Source organism: Takifugu rubripes, chromosome 19, assembly GCF_901000725.2.
Source record: "Takifugu rubripes chromosome 19, fTakRub1.2, whole genome shotgun sequence".
Taxonomy (NCBI): Eukaryota; Metazoa; Chordata; class Actinopteri; order Tetraodontiformes; family Tetraodontidae; genus Takifugu; species Takifugu rubripes.
Genome location: NC_042303.1, coordinates 18,514,082 through 18,526,183, shown reverse-complemented (window position 1 = coordinate 18,526,183; position 12,102 = coordinate 18,514,082). Strand labels below are relative to the sequence as shown.

Genomic DNA, 12,102 nt, shown 5'->3' with positions numbered 1-12,102 from the left:
GTGTGTGTGTGTGTGTGTGTGTGTGTGTGTGTGGTGTGTGTGTGTGTGCGTGTGTGTGTGTGTGTGTGTGTGTGTGTGTGTTGGATCAGCAGCTGGGATGAATAAAAAGAAAAGAACGATTAAAAATAAAGGTCCTGAGCTGGAGCAGGACGCAGGATCCAGCTTCCAGATCCTCTCCAGCCTGGACGACGACACGGGAGCGACGTGCACAGTCGCCACGGATTCTGACGAACTTCACGTCAAGGTGCAGGTGAGTTACACGACGTGTGACACCTTCTCTGAGCCGACGTTCACTCAGGTTCTCCATCGTTAACGGAAGAGTCTGGAAGTTCACACCAGCAGATTTAACTATTAACCGTTATTACTATCAAATCAGTTATTTCCCACTAAATTCCATCTCCACAGGAGCAGAAAGGACAGTAAAATCCTGTTTTTCCTCGATTTTGATCAGATTTTGGGGTGATTCCGAACTTCCCAGCCGACGTTCCGACTCTTTTCTCCACAGTTTTAGCTGAGTAACGTCCCGACTGTCCAGAGTCCCTCAGAAAAAGCACCGAAGGCTCCATGAAACAAAATAGAAATGATTCCGTGTGACTTTGAGGGGGCTGAGAGGGGCCCGACCCCCCAACGGCGTCACTCTGACCCCCCACTCGAGGCTCCTGAAGCACCGAAGTTGATCACTCAACATCACTTCCTTCACGTTTGTGGAACCTCCCCCACGTGAACCGACTTCTGTCTCAGACGGTGGAACGGTGAAGCTGCTGTAGATCTGGTTCTTCTCTGGCTTATTTCAGACAGGAAGGACAGGAGCTGTGGCTCTAATTCCACCCAGCGTCTCTCATGACCACACATCCCATCATCATCATCATCATCATCTGGAAGCAAAGCTGGCAGCACCTGAGCATCAGATCCTGGAGGCCGTGGAGAGCGGACTCCATCTCTCCTGAACAAGGTGATGCAGATGAAGCCGGAACAGCTGAGGGATCCATCTCCAGGAACCTGTGTGGGGAACCGGCAGCTTCCAGCCGTTTGGCTTTGGATGCTGCCGCTGATCCTGATCCCTGTTTGGGAAGACTTCCAGACATGATCGGGTCCTCTGGAGCGACACTGGGACGGAGAGGCAGGTCGGAGATGACGGTCGGTGCAGATATCAGCAGTGTTAGAAGATCCAGATCACAGCAGCGTGCAAAGGCGTGTGTGTGTGTGTGTGTGTGTGTGTGTGTGTGTGTGTGTGTGTGTGTCTGCAGCATCACAACACGGCATTCCGAGTAAAGACCCACTGGACTCAACAACAGCAGCGTGTGTGTGTGTGTGTGTGTGTGTGTGTGTGTGTGTGTGTGTGTGTGTGTGTGTGTGTGTGTGTGTGTGTGTGATAATGGTGGTTAATCATGGAAATCTCAAGTGGTCCCCAGTGTGGGAGAAAGGCCTGAATGTGTGTTTCTGTGTGACCGTCACTGGAGAGACGAGTGAGATCGGCAATCGATGAAATTCCCTCTGAGAAATGAGTCCCCACTTTTGAACGTCCTCACTCTTTTTACCCCCCCACAAGTTTCCTCGTTCCAGAAAAGTGTGCGGTGAGTATTGATGCAGAGCTGTGGTGAGATTACTGTTATTAAGGGAGAATTACAAGCTGAGCGCGGCGCTAAAGAAGCTCGCACGAGTGCACAAACACGGCGGCGGTCGCGTTCGCTTGCACGCAGGAAAGCAGCTGAACGTCAGCTCGTTCCCTCCATCAAAGAGGTGGGTGTCAGGGGTGCGGAGGGGGCGTGGCCAGCGCCCTGGTGTCAGAGGTCAACAGGAAGTTCCTGCTGTGGGGGCCCGCAGTGATCAGGGACAGCCTGGGTCCAGTAAGAGCAGCACGCCAGCCCTCCCAGTGGCGCCTGGACGGTGTCGGACCCGCGGCCCAGGACAGTTGGGCTCTTGATGATGAAGGTTCCACCATGAACCTTCAGTTTGGCTGCTGAATCTAAACGTCTGCACAGAGAAACACGACGTCTAACAAGTCGTGTGCAGAAGTGGGATGTTGCCGGATCCCAGCAATTATATGCTAATCAACTCATTAGAGAGAACATCATCGTGTTCTCAGAGGAGCCGCTCACGACAAAACTGCCCAGTCCAGGCAAACAGACAGATGCAACCCCCCCCCTCCCCCACCGTTTCTGAGTCAATTACCACATGTAGGGACGAGGGAGCGTGCGCACACACACACACTATGCATATATAATGCATTCCCCAGCCCCCGACCCTAATCCTGATCCTGATCCCGACCCTGATCCCGACCCTGATTCTGATCCTGATCCAGTTCTAACCTCAAACTTAAACCAGCTCTTAACTCTAACAGCCTTTTGGATTTGTGAGGACCACCCAACATGTCCTCACTTTGCTAGTAGAATAAGTATACACACACACACCCGCGAGCCTCGGAGAGACTTCAGTTCTGTGTAAATTCATTTCCTTTGTCTAAATTGCTGCCATTTATGCTTTTATTTCTGTACAGAATTGAAGTTTTCAACCTGTTTCATGTTCATCTGGAGCACTACGGCTCCGGTTTAATTATTATGCTAATTGGCGGCCCGAGGGCTCAGGGACGTGATGTAACGCCGGGAAATAAATATATAAATGCACTTTAACACCAATTGAGGCAGTTTTGAAGACATTAGCCTGCGACTTCTTTTGGTTTATTGGATTATTTTTCTGCTAATAACAGCAGGGAGTTGGTGGGAAGGAAACCGCGAGGAGGGATTTGAGATTTGAGAGGAATAAAGTCCTCACACATCGGTCCGTTTCCCAAAGGAGCGACGACACCGACGTATTTGTCCGTTAAAAACAACCTGGCTTTGATGAAATAAAGAGCAGGTGTGAACACAACACAGTTTAGCTGTAAATCGTTAAAGTGTGAGATTAGCATAAACTGTTCGTACGTCGCACTGTTGACTCAAGAATGACGAAGCAAAGTGACTCCATCAGTTATTAAGCAGTAATAACAACATTATCTATGGACCCGTTGTCTGTGTTTGGGACCTTCAACATTGTTTCTCTGTGACATTCATGGTCAGAATTAATTCAGCAAATAAAAAGAAGGCGTCCCCCAACGAGAAGACGCACATAAAATGTCCTTTTCACACGGCTTGAAAAGGCGCCGGCTTCTTCTTTCTAATTTTTCCGAGGCCAGGCGGCGCTCACGGGTCGTCTCAGAACCCGTCCATCAAAGCGACGCCAGGTACGGTGGCGCGTGTAGAAATGTCAGTCAGAAAAATTGGATCTAAGCAAAGGGTGAAATTGAGTGGCGCTCCGTGGACCTCTGAGGTATCGGCCGCCGACGGCTCTTTAGAATTCAGCTGCGGCGGACTCATATTTCAGCGTGTGGCGGCGCACCGGCCGCTGCCAATCACCCCCCCCCCCCCCCCCAGCACGCCGCCGGGGCGCCGCCTCATGCCTCATGTAAATGAAGCCGCCGCGCTCGTCAGCCGTGCAGACGCCATCACAGAGCAACAAACAGGGGGGAGAAGGACCGACCAGTTGGCTGAAGGAGGGGGTCCCGGGGTCAGCGAGAAGGTTCACGCGTTGAGTTTTAAAATCGAATTAAAGAAAATGTTCACGATTATCTGCGTTTGCCGAGTCTGGCTGAGGAAGGAGACCTCAAGGTCATTGTTTGAGTTCCATTTCAGAGGCCGCAGCCTCTGCTCCATCCGTCCGCTGATCCCTGATTGGACTGGGATCTTGGGTAATTGAGGATCTTGGGTAATTGAAGGTCAAAGTTCGACCTTTGGCAGACGCAGGATGAAGCCTGGGACCTTCTCACCGCGCTGCTCTCTTCCAGGCTGCTCCACCAACCATCTCCTCAGCTGGTCCAGCAGCGTGAGACCACCTCTGAGAGGGTTTTGGTTGGGCTGCAGAGATCCCTCAGACACGTTTCTGCTTCTCCTCCGCAGGCTTCAGACCCACCGTTGGGCAGGACGTGGAGCCACCAGGTGTCGGAGAAGCAGCAAACTGATCTGGGATTCGTTTTGACTTGGCAACCGTTGAGAGTCTTGGATGGTTTCCCACGGAGGCTCTTGTCTTTGTTTCTGTGTTCTAGTTTCTGCTGTGAAAAGGACGTTTAAATGTTCTGCTTGATTAAATGGGAGCACTGGTTTTCTCCTGTGGGGCTAAAATCCACAGGCAGGTTTGATCTGAAGCTTGTGACACCAGTTAAGGAGATAGTGAAAACACTCAAGACCTACTGAACTGGTCCTGAAGGCACCACGTCGCCACATAAATCAGTCACATGACCTGAGTAACACCAGGTCACGCCCCAGGATGTTTGTCAGAGCTGTAGATCAATGTTCTACTTCTGAACACGTGGAGAAGCTCAACCTCAGAGAGAAGAAGACTCTGACAATATCTGGAGAACTTTGAGCCTTTATCTTCATCCCAAACACCAAAAGTAAAAACTCGCTGTTTGTTTGGCCTGCAAATGTCTAATTTCCTCCTCATTAGGGCAGCATTAAGCAACAGTTAACATCTAATTAAGCAACAGTTCAAAATAAAAAGGAGCCTAAAAAGGTCGTGAGCATCAGAATTTCTAATATTCTGTAAATGAGCCCAGAATGAGGATATAAGTGACTCCTTAAATGGTTGATTAATGAGACAATTACCTCAAATTGGCTACATTTTAGCATTCGCACCGACAATTCTTTATATTCTTTGGATTTCCTGTGTTTTATGCAGATTATCATTATCATCAGTGAGCGTCATCATATTTCAAAGTCATTTAAAGCTCCACAAAACTGATATTTATCATAAAGACAGTAAATAAGAGTTCCTCTGTGCTCGTGTAATGAAACATTTACCAAGCAGGATGTACCTGATAACCAGCTGAGGCCCTGCAGCAGCGGTCCAGCAGGGTGAGATATGAATAACGGCACAATAACGGCGCCTAAACCAGCGGCAGCAGGCCGATTTATTGAGTGACAGCAGCAGCGTTAAATATTTAAAGGGCAACAGAGGAAATGAGCTGATGAGGTGATACAGGCCCATGTTTCCACAGAATGAGATGGTAAATTTCCAAAGGAAGAATGGGAGTCGGGGCTCTAAACCATCCCTGTTCCTCTCCTGCCCCAGGTTTATTGTCTAATAAAGGTTGTAGAACATCAACACTGTAAAACCCAGTCGGGTTCCGCAGGAGATACGGTGAATATGTGTCCCGCAGTGAGGAAACGGCAACATAAAATAGGTTTCAATCCTCCCCAGAAAGAACAGAGAGCGATTAGCTTCGGCCTGAAACTCTTCTTTGAGGTGGAGGAGGTTAATTAACAAGAGTATTATGACTTTTAAACGAATGTTCCTCAAGAAAAAAGCTCATTTGACTTTTACATCCCGCAAAGACTCATCAAAGATTGATGAAATCAGCCGTACGCGGACGCGTGCACGTTTGGCTGAGGCTCACCCAGTAAATCTCCTCTTCCTCTTCCTTCAGCTGGTTATTTCACAGCCAACGCGACCACCGAGTCCCGACCGGAGCCGTGTAATTACGCCATCGCGCCGCCAGCGACCACGGCGCCGCAGCTTTGATTGCTTTCAAAAGAGCTGCTTCCTGCCGTGGCTGATGGCTGTTGTGAGAGACGGCCGCTAAGTTACTGTGGATAAAAGCTGAAGCCAAAATGAGTATAATGTAAAAAAGAAGAAGAAAAACATAGCCAACAGGTCCGGGCAGAAGGGACCTCCTCTTCTCAGCGCTGGTCCAATTCCCCACCGGTCTCAGCCTTTGAAGTCCAGATGAAACGGGATTGGACGTGTGTGTCCGACACACTCAAACACCATTTCCTCTCTCCTTTTGTTGTGGCTCTTCTTTACTCTTCTTCCATCTTTTCCTCCCTGAAAAGCTTTTCTGCAGCCGAATCTTCACGTCCACTTTCCTTCTCCTGCTACGGAAGGTTCAAAAGGCCCTCGTGGTTGTTCTGGTGCTCCTTCAAACTACTGTTGGAGGAGTTTGGGTCATTCAGCCACTGACGTTCCACCACAGTCTCTCTCTCTCTCTCTCTCTCTCTCTCTCTCTCTCTCTCTCTCTCTCTCTCTCTCTCTCTCTCTCTCTGTCTCTCTCCCAAAGTGCCAGAGGACCCAACAACAAGGCCAAGGACGAAGGGGAGCATCCAGTGAGACCGCTGGAGGAACCAAGCCCTCAGAGAATCCCAACATCCCCCCACCCCACCTCACAGAGTCGGCCTTGAGGGTTCATCTGGGCACCAACCTGAACCAGCAGGTTGAGATGGTTTAAAGACAGCAGAATCTGGCTGAAATGAACCAGGTGAAAATCACAACCGTGAGATGGACCCACGCCTTCTAACATGACCTGACCACGGCAGCAGCGGCTTCCTGCAGCAGGAACGTCTTTTAAGGTCCAGCCTTGGGTTTATTTTCTGTCTTCTTCTCCATTTAAATGCTCCTCTAGAGCTTCAGACGCGTGTTCTTCCCTCCACACGCTGCTGATCCCAGTGGAGACGACAAGAGGAATAACGTTTTCCTAACAGATGTGATGCAGGAAATCTGACAGGGTGACGACTGGCCAGACTTGGCAACCGCACACACACACACACACACACACACACACACACACAAACCCCCCCAGGTGTGAACAGCGCTCTTCTCCCCATCGTTCTTCCCGCACTAATCCCATATTGTAGACACGGACGAGTGTGTCGGTCCATCAGCACCGAGCATGAAATTTGGTCTGTGGGTGCAGAGTGAAGCATTCCAACTATTTTCACACTTCGGGATTAAACGAATAGCTCTTAATGTCCAGGAAAACATGCAAATAACCACATTCATCACTGACTCATGCAGAACGAGCAGACGAGCAGCTAAAGTTTGAGCTCTTCAGAGCTCCTGTGGCCCTTTTCACAGAGCAGATTCACCGAATGGTGCATTTATGCACGAGGGTTCTCTCAAAAGTCAGCAGTCTCATTTCATTTCAAGAATAAAAGATAATGTCGTTTTGGAAGCCTGGATTCTCCCAGCAGCTCACCATCATCTCACCATCAGCTCACCATCAGTTCACCATCAGCTCACCATCATCTCACCAGCAGCTCACCATCAGCTCACCAGTTTGAAGCCACGACGGACAGACTGTTTTTCTTTATGGTTCAATTATCACAATTTAGCCCTGAAAATACGACGACTGCTTGGAGCAAATTTAGCAAGATTATTATTGTTCTTCTCATGTTTTTTTCCTCAGAAATGGAACCACGGCGGGAACACCGAGTGTTGGTGCTGTGAGATAACATCAGGCCTTCAGCACGTGCACGTGGGGAGACGTGTTCACAGCTCTGTTGGGCGCTGAAGGGATCAGGAGGTTGTGCAGAGTTCAGCAGGAGGTGATCAGCAGTTCAGACACACACGCCGGGATCCTGCACAGCCTCTGGAGAGATGGTTCCTGAACTGAAGGAAGCAGGAGGATTTTTCCGTTAACCTCCACGTCTGGTTCAGAAGACGAGGAAGATGACGCAGAGAGCCGAGCCGACCGTGGTCATCAAGCACAACAGCTCCAGCCTGTTAGCGCTGCCTGGTTCTGCTGATCGTGGGCCGGCATATAAGGAGGCCTCCAGCCTGTAATAACGATCAATCTAATAAAGAGCCGACATCCCAGCGTCTGAAATGATGCGTTTGGCAGCATGAAAGTAGAGAAGAGGCTTCTTTTCATGGGCCCACGATCGTTTTAGCCTGTAATTGACTCAAGCTGCATGTGGGTGTGTAATTAACTGAAACCTGATTAAGAAGCTGCATAAGCAGTCAGGCGTCCCTATTTCAGGAGTTCTGGCTCAACCAGCACGCCGTCGTCGGATCAAACTGCATTTGTTCGCAACGTGTCAGCAGCTCAACATAAACGATACGCTTGGATGTGTAACTATTAATGTTGGTTGCTAATATTGAAATGGTGGCGTGCGCCGCCAGTAGGAGGCTCCAGGGCTCCCAGTGGAGCCAGAGTCCCTGTTTAAGGCCTCAGAAACCATCTTGTTTATGGGCTTTGGAGCAGGAAGTGAAGGAAATGAGTCCTTCTTCTGTCTGAAGGAGCAGATGGTGAAGCCAAAATGCTCACACATGAAATAAAGTGAAATAAAACATCAAAGGTCAACGAAGAAAGGAAGGTTTTTCATTCTGGTTTGATCTGAGAGACATAATAGAGACGCTGTGTGTAACCAGACGGTCGGAGCAGATGTGCATCCTTGGGATTGTGAGTCGATCAGGGTTGACAGGGAACGCTGAGCTCGCTCCCTCTCGCTCTACTTTCCTTTTCTGTAAATCAACTATCCATTTCATTTTGCTAAGACGTAAACGTCTTTTTACTGCAGTGATGGATAAACATCAAAGCATGTGAATATGCACAGTTTTATCTTGGGTGAAACTGTTTCAGCATGAATAAAAAACTATAATTACACTAAAGCTTAAAATACCAACAAAAACATAAAAACACTCCGTCTTGAACTGCTGCACATTTACAACTACAAAATTGTCGTTGAGTCATTTTTTGATCGCTGTGTTTATGATATTATTGTGGTAAATTTAGTAAATATATCTGCTCAGCTCATTTTAACTTCTTATATTGTCTGAAAGTGTCAAAACTTAGTGTCATGTGATCTGTAATCCTGAGCTATGACCCAAAGATTCCTTGTGGAAGTGGAACAAAAGATAATATATTCATCAACAGTGGGAAAGAGTTTGGAATCTTGCACATTTGGGATTTTTCCCAAGTGCAGCCTGACTTGGAATCAGCAGGTAGACTGTTATTTTCAGGGGTGAAACTTCGCCCCCTGTTGGTCAGCTTCAAAACGTCACCCCCAGGTAACCATGAAAAAAGACCCTTTAAAGTGATTATTTTACCAACAGCGACCCTCTGAGCAGACACTCACACTAGAGGTCGATGTAAAGAGTAGATTCCACAGGTATTTGGTGCAGAAGGGATCCTTACATGATCGCTAACCTTTAATTTAACTGGACACAAACCGAGATGAAACCTAGATTTTACGGTGGACATTTGGGTAAATCCATCCTCTCATTCCTCTTCTCCACTCTCTGAATTTCTTCTCTTCCTCTTTGGTTGGTTACATGTTCAGTTTCTGCTTTCCTGCCTGCATTTAGGGAGAAGGCAGCTGATGTAATTCTGTGTTTTGATGCGTTGAAATGCAGCTCTAACATCCTCCCGGCTGATCGATAAGAGGGCATTTTAAAAAGTCATTTATCTTGTTTCCCTCCTCCTTCTCACAGTCCTGCATTCCTTCTCCACCTCCATCATCCCTCTATCCTTGCATAGTAGAGGTGCGTCAGGGATAAGGAGAAACCTTAAATGCTTATTTTGAACCATTAATTCTGGACTGGAGGTGGACTAAAAGCACCAGAAATCATTTAACATCGAGGCCCCGGCAGCCTTGGTCAATGGACTGAGAGTTTATTCTCCAGTCATCAGGACAGAAAAATGGTGAAAGGCTCCGCACACGCGGCTGAAGTCACAAATGTCTCGGTCAGGTTGACAGGAAACATCGGTTAATTAGGAGGTGATGGGAGCTGCACCAGCGTAGCCTCAAATATGTGCGTGAGTCCAGGGTGAAGCTGCTGCTCTCAGGACAGAGCTGGAGGTGCAGATCACACGGAGAGATGATTGGCTCAGGATCTCATGTTCATAACGGAGCAACAGGATATGAAAGAAAGTCTGTGGACATGAAGACGGAAGGACGCTGTGAACTCACAACAGCTCCCAAATAACAAGATTTTCAATATTCCCATGTTTTATTGATTAAAACTGGTTCTAGATTAACACCTGCTCCTTTAAAGGCTCTGAAAGGTCGTTTTCTGAGCCTAAAGAAGCAAAAAAAAGAGAAGACAACATAGTTAAGAGCCTCTGTCCTCTCACTCTGACTCTCATTAATGTTGGGAAAGTGTGCAGCTCTGCAGAAACAACTTTACCGGAAAAATAAAGTCAGCATGTGAAATCTGACAATATGAAGCAAAAAAAAAAAAAGGTTCCAGGGAGAGAAAAGTGCAGCTGTGCTTCAGCATGAAGGTGCAGCTCAGGCCAACAGGAGCCTCAGAAAGCAATCGGCTCAGCACAGACACAGCAGGCAGGAGGCACAGGGCCCGGCGGAGGTCAGGAGGACCTCACATGACTGGGCAGGACGTCCAGGTGTGCACGCCCACGCCCACGTCCCTGACACACACCAGTATCACTTTAGCCCTCCGCTCACAGTCCTGCGTTTGGCACTCGTTTTTATTCTTCTTCCTATTTTTTGAGTCCGACTCTGTGATGAATAGATGATAAAAACGACCTTTCCTGCTCTGATAATGCCAACATTTGCATCACCTGTTGATTAACACAGCCTGCAAATATCAGGAGATTCCATGCACGTTCAGTCAGGCAGCTTCACTCGGTCCTGTTTGTAATATTCCACTGAGGAGCAGCAGGAACGTTCCCAAGATTGAGAGCGGGAAAAGGAACAAAAGAAAAGGAAGCAAAGATAAAGAGATGGGATTAAAAACTAAAGCAGGAGAAAACTGCAAAACAAAGACAAGAGGGAACTAATGTCATGCAGGATGGTGGGGATGAGGAGGAGGAGGAGGAGGAGGAAGAGGAGGAGGAGGAGGAAGAGGAGGAGGAAATACCCTGAAAGAGGAGAGAACATGTAAATCACAGGAGCCAGAAAGAATAAGGACGAGGAAAAGCGGTGGCTGTTTTTTACAGTGTGTGAGTCATCGTTAGATCCTCTTAGGAATGAATGGTGTTACGGCTCACACCCACTGCTAACCTACAGCTACATGCTACACACACACACACACACACACACACACACACACACACACACACACACACACACACACACACACACACAGATCAGTGTGATTTTTGTGAAAACAAAACCCAAAACAGCAGCTCTTCTTTTCTTCTTCATTCCACAAAAACCTAAAATGGATGGATGGATGATGGATGGAGGTCTCCTCCTGACCTCCTCCCCCTCCTGACCTCCTCCTCCTCCTGACCTCCCCCCCACCTGACCTCCTCCCCACCTCCTCCTCCTCCTCCTCCTGACCTCCTCTCCTCCTCCTCCTCCTCCTCCTGACCTCCTCTCCCCCTCCTGACCTCCTCTCCTCTTAACCTCCTCTCCCCCTCCTGACCTCCTCTCCTCCTGACCTCCTCCCCCTCCTGACCTCCTCCCCCTCCTGACCTCCTCCTCCTCCTGACCTCCCCCCCACCTGACCTCCTCCCCACCTCCTCCTCCTCCCCCTGTCTCCTCACATCTCTCCCCATCCATCAGCGATAACATAACTAAGCCTTATTAAAAGGGATTTTGGAGGGGTTGGGGCTCAATCACACCCTGCTTTATCACCCCCCCACACACCCCATCAGAGACTCGCTCTCCACTAACCAGCACATTATTTGATCTCCTCGTCTCCTGATTAATGGGATCTCCTCCTCCAGCTGATAAGGACTATAAAGCCGCCCCTCTATCTCCCCCCGTCACACTTCCTCTGTTTCCCCTCATGGCGTTCCATCAGGTCTCGCTTCTCACTTGCCTTTTTGCCCTCTTTTTCTCATCTTTCCGCCCCTCTTTCTCACAGGGCCTTATTAATTCTTTTAGGCCAAATGTCCCCACAGCTCCTGTATGACACACGTGTGTTTCATATGATCTCCATAATCTGTCCTCCAGCGGCGGAGGCCTTTTATCAAACAGGTGTTATGGAACAGCGGCTATTTGGAAATGCATTAGAGTTTCCATTTCTGTTCACACACACACACACACACACACACACACACACACACACACACACACACACACACACACACACACACACTGCCTGGACACCACTGACTTCCTTTGGGTTTTGCATCTCCAGGTTCCTTCCTGTTGATGACTGAATTGATCACTTTTGATTGATTGTTTATTGATTCCCGATTGTTTATTGATTCCCGATTGTTTATTGATTCCCGCCCTCGGACATGGACTGGACGTTGTGAAAGGTTGAAGATATTGTGTGTTTTGTGTCTCTCAGCAGGCTTCGGCGTCCCGATACGTCCTGAGCAGCATGAGGTGGTCGTCCATCTTTGTTAATGTCAATGAACTGAACTGGACGACTCAG

General features: G+C 48.5%; 1 protein-coding gene across 3 annotated transcripts in view; it reads right to left on the bottom strand.

Moving 5' to 3' along the window:
- The window catches only part of LOC101064518 (glutamate receptor-interacting protein 2), a 38,237-nt gene that overhangs the window by 20,355 nt on the left and 5,780 nt on the right, over positions 1-12,102 (bottom strand). The gene's annotated exons all lie outside the window — the stretch shown is intronic.